Source organism: Coregonus lavaretus (genome assembly GCF_964263955.1).
Source record: "Coregonus lavaretus genome assembly, contig: HAP1_SCAFFOLD_3470, whole genome shotgun sequence".
Classification (NCBI taxonomy): Eukaryota; Metazoa; Chordata; class Actinopteri; order Salmoniformes; family Salmonidae; genus Coregonus; species Coregonus lavaretus.
This window is the reverse complement of record NW_028156109.1, coordinates 32,003-37,500: the sequence shown is the minus strand read 5'-3', so window position 1 is coordinate 37,500 and position 5,498 is coordinate 32,003.

Sequence of the window (5,498 nt, the reverse complement as noted above, 5' to 3'; positions counted from 1 at the left end):
CCTCTAACATAAGGCTGATAGCAGGTCTGCGCCCCTAATGACACCCTGTTAGGGCTCTGGTCACACAGAACTGGTCTGGCTCTCAACACGTTTCCCTTTCACACCCCAACAAGTCCCTGTAGAGGAGGGCTGATGGAGGAGAGGGGGAGGGGTGCAGATGCGGTTAGGAGAATTAGGAGAGAATTAGCTTTCATTTGTGTTTTATTGGAAATGTTATTAGCTTGATGCCACTAATACCACATGTGATTTGCCATCAGTGGTGATAATTAGGGATACTTATGAGACGCTTATTCCCAACAGCGTTGTTCACAGCCGGTAAACAGTTGGTGTGTGTGTGTGTGTGTGTGTGTGTGTGTGTGTGTGTGTGTGTGTGTGTGTGTCTGTGTGTGTGTGTGTGTGTGTGTCAGTTGTGTTATTGGGTGTAAACATGTTCTCTTGCATGGAAGAGAGGGATTGGATGTAGCATCTCTAAGGGACTTAAAAGATCTCTGAGGCTGAAATTGATATTGGCCGACACTTTTGGTATGACCTTACCACAATCCAATTGTATATTGTTAACCATTTAAAACAAGTTTTCAATTCTGCAGAAAAGTTATTGTTTTCATATGATTCTGAGATAAATGGAGGGGACTGAATCAAGTCAAGGATATAACTCTCATTAACTATTTAAATGTCAAAAGGTTCAAGTTGAAATCGGGAAATGAGTTAATTATTTACGGTGACTATAAATGGAGGAGACTGAGTCGAGGACATAACTGTCGTTAACTCGCCTATTTATGTCTAAGGTTAAAGTTTTCAAATGGTGACTTTGTAAATGACTTGGCTGTGCAGCGTTGAATTTCAAGAGAAGCAACCGTGACCTACCAGTTAAATGAAGCAGTCCAACGGAGTAATACTATAGTGTTGGAATTACATCTTCACTCCAGGAAGGACATTTGTCATGGGGATTCCTCCACTGTGACTGGAAGGCTTAGCCTGTTTTATGAACGAGAGTGGGGTGTGTGTGTGTGTGTGTGTGTGTGTGTGTGTGTGTGTGTGTGTGTGTGTGTGTGCATACGTACGTGTGTGTGTGTCCCGATCACGAGCAAGGGGAATCATTGTGGTGTCCATTCTGGTCTTGATGCATCCTTTGTTTTTTTTAACAGGAAAAGAGGAAAACGGTTTTATTTTTCTCCTCCATTTCACCCAGCACATCCTCCTCCTCGCGGGGATCTGATGACAGAGTCACGGTTTCCCACTTCCACAGCACGGGCACCTGAGTTTGTCCCACACACTCACGGAGTTTTACTTTACCTCTTTCTTTCTCTCTCTCTGCCGCTCCTGCGCTCATCAACACCTCAAACACGCGAGTTTTGTAGTAAAATAATAATCGGCTAAACCTTGGCAGGACCGGAGAATTGGAAATGAAGCGAGATTTGACGTGCTTCTGTCGGATTTGGTTTGGGATCGCTGCTGCTTCAGGTAAGAGGAGAAAGATGCTTTGCTTTCTTAGCAGAAAGTTTTGGATAGGGCAGTCAGCAGTTTATAGCGGCAACATGCACCGTTCCGGGGGTAATGTGGTGTGGGGATTCTGATAGCATCTTTATCCTGTGTCGATCAGAGTTTTGTAACAGATGTGGACTAGGATGATAACAACCAATTATTTTAGGAATAAGTGTCTATTTTCTGTAAATTCAAAGAAATCTTCACCAACTCAGCCGGCCAACTTGATTGTCATATTAACTGACATTACAGTCTGATATGACAGACGTTTTTGTTTCTAAAGCTGTTTGGCCACGGTGCTTGGTCAGTTAAAAACGGTCTTAAAATAAAGATTGAGTTATAAAGTAGATTTGATCATTTCCTAGGCAACCTCCCGAGTGGCGCAGTGGTCTAAGGCTGTGCCACAAGAGATCCTGGTTCGAGTCCAGGCTCTGTCATAGCCGGCCGAGCGCGCACAATTGGCCCAGCGTCGTCCAGGGTAGGGGAGGGAATGGCCAGCAGGGATGTAGCTCAGTTGGTAGAGCATGAGTTCGATTCCCACCGTGGGCCAGTATGAAAAATAAAGAAGAATGTATGCACTAACTGTAAGTCGCTCTGGATAAGAGCGTCTGCTAAATGACTAAAATGTAACGTATAAAAATGATCAATTATACGTTGCCTACTGAAAAGCGCAGAGAAAATTCATTTTGAAATGTATCCTAACTCTAAAACTACGGGTTTCCATCTGAATATGAGTTTGTCATGCTTCAGCTATAGACCTTAAATCAGGTTTTTCTTATGAATTGTAAAAAAAAAAAAAAAAAAAAAAAATCGCTTTTAAAAGTATGATTGCTTACTTATGAATGAATGGGAAAACAGCTTTGGCTGCGGACCACAATGTGATGGTCTGTGGAGAAAGATGAATTCATTAGATACAGGATGGTTTAGTGTCATTATAAAACGCAACGGAAGTCACTAGGGAGAGTCTTAGTTTGCATCCCAAATGTTCCCTATTACCTTTTATAGAGCACTGCTTTTGACCAGGACTCTATGGGGCCTGGTCAAATGGAATAGGGTATCGTTTGGGAGGCAATCCTAGAGTACCAACATACCAGCCACAAGATAAATAAATAAATGGCACCTTATCTGGACTGCCTGGTACGGGTCTGAGTAATCCTCAGCCTGATAAGGGTCTGAGTAACCCTCAGCCTGGTTAGGGTCTGAGTAACCCTCAGCCTGGTTAGGATCTGAGTAACCTTCAACCTGGTTAGGGTCTGAGTAACCCTCAGCCTGGTAAGGATCTGTGTAACCCTCAGATTGGTTAGGGTCTGAGACAGAACTACAGAACTAGGTTAGGGTCTGAGACAGAACTACAGAACTAGGTTAGGGTCTGAGACAGAACTACAGAACTAGGTTAGGGTCTGAGACAGAACTACAGAACTAGGTTAGGGTCTGAGACAGAACTACAGAACTAGGTTAGGGTCTGAGACAGAACTACAGAACTAGGTTAGGGTCTGAGACAGAACATCAGAACTAGGTTGGGTCTGAGACAGAACTACAGAACTAGGTTAGGGTCTGAGACAGAACTACAGAACTAGGTTAGGGTCTGAGACAGAACTACAGAACTAGGTTAGGGTCTGAGACAGAACTACAGAACTAGGTTAGGGTCTGAGACAGAACTACAGAACTAGGTTAGGGTCTGAGACAGAACTACAGAACTAGGTTAGGGTCTGAGACAGAACTACAGAACTAGGTTAGGGTCTGAGACAGAACTATAGAACTAGGTTAGGGTCTGAGACAGAACTATAGAACTAGGTTAGGGTCTGAGACAGAACTATAGAACTAGGTTAGGGTCTGAGACAGAACTATAGAACTAGGTTAGGGTCTGAGACAGAACTATACTACACATAGCAGTTTCAGTTAATGATACAATTAGTGGCTTCGTTCAAGACGATCATTAAATTATTGCCGGCCTAATTGCTGTATAATACGAATAATGTATAATTCTGGAAAATGGATTATTACAATATTACCAGTAGTAGGTTTCATTAAGTGAGCTGACTGGATGGATGGATGGATGCATGTTATCCTGTTTTACATATATATATACAGTGGGGGAAAAAAGTATTTAGTCAGCCACCAATTGTGCAAGTTCTCCCACTTAAAAAGATGAGAGAGGCCTGTAATTTTCATCATAGGTACACGTCAACTATGACAGACAAAATGAGAATTTTTTTCCCAGAGAATCACATTGTAGGATTTTTAATGAATTTAATTGCAAATTATGGTGGAAAATAAGTATTTGGTCAATAACAAAAGTTTCTCAATACTTTGTTATATACCCTTTGTTGGCAATGACACAGGTCAAACGTTTTCTGTAAGTCCTCACAAGGTTTTCACACACTGTTGCTGGTATTTTGGCCCATTCCTCCATGCAGATCTCCTCTAGAGCAGTGATGTTTTGGGGCTGTCGCTGGGCAACACGGACTTTCAACTCCCTCCAAAGATTTTCTATGGGGTTGAGATCTGGAGACTGGCTAGGCCACTCCAGGACCTTGAAATGCTTCTTACGAAGCCACTCCTTCGTTGCCCGGGCGGTGTGTTTGGGATCATTGTCATGCTGAAAGACCCAGCCACGTTTCATCTTCAATGCCCTTGCTGATGGAAGGAGGTTTTCACTCAAAATCTCACGATACATGGCCCCATTCATTCTTTCCTTTACACGGATCAGTCGTCCTGGTCCCTTTGCAGAAAAACAGCCCCAAAGCATGATGTTTCCACCCCCATGCTTCACAGTAGGTATGGTGTTCTTTGGATGCAACTCAGCATTCTTTGTCCTCCAAACACGACGAGTTGAGTTTTTACCAAAAAGTAATATTTTGGTTTCATCTGACCATATGACATTCTTCCAATCCTCTTCTGGATCATCCAAATGCACTCTAGCAAACTTCAAACGGGCCTGGACATGTACTGGCTTAAGCAGGGGGACACGTCTGGCACTGCAGGATTTGAGTCCCTGGCGGCGTAGTGTGTTACTGATGGTAGGCTTTGTTACTTTGGTCCCAGCTCTCTGCAAGTCATTCTGCAGGTCATTCACTCCCCCCGTGTGGTTCTGGGATTTTTGCTCACCGTTCTTGTGATCATTTTGACCCCACGGGGTGAGATCTTGAGTGGAGCCCCAGATCGAGGGAGATTATCAGTGGTCTTGTATGTCTTCCATTTCCTAATAATTGCTCCCACAGTTGATTTCTTCAAACCAAGCTGCTTACCTATTGCAGATTCAGTCTTCCCAGCCTGGTGCAGGTCTACAATTTTGTTTCTGGTGTCCTTTGACAGCTCTTTGGTCTTGGCCATAGTGGAGTTTGGAGTGTGACTGTTTGAGGTTGTGGACAGGTGTCTTTTATACTGATAACAAGTTCAAACAGGTGCCATTAATACAGGTAACGAGTGGAGGACAGAGGAGCCTCTTAAAGAAGAATTTACAGGTCTGTGAGAGCCAGAAATCTTGCTTGTTTGTAGGTGACCAAATACCTATTTTCCACCATAATTTGCAAATAAATTCAATAAAAATCCTACAATGTGATTTTCTGGAATTTTTTTTCTCAATTTGTCTGTCATAGTTGATGTGTACCTATGATGACAATTACAGGCCTCTCTCATCTTTTTAAGTGGGAGAACTTGCACAATTGGTGGATGACTAAATACTTTTTCCCCCCACTGCATATATACAAGATCCAGAAGAGGATTGGGAGAATGTCATATGGTCAGATGAAACCAAAATATAACTTTTTGGTAAAAACTCAACTCGTCGTGTTTGGAGGACAAAGAATGCTGAGTTGCATCCAAAGAACACCATACCTATTGTGAAGCATGGGGGTGGAAACATCATGCTTTGGGGCTGTTTTTCTGCAAAGGGACCAGGACGACTGATCCGTGTAAAGGAAAGAATGAATGGGGCCATGTATCGTGAGATTTTGAGTGAAAACCTCCTTCCATCAGCAAGGGCATTGAAGATGAAACGTGGCTGGGTCTTTCAG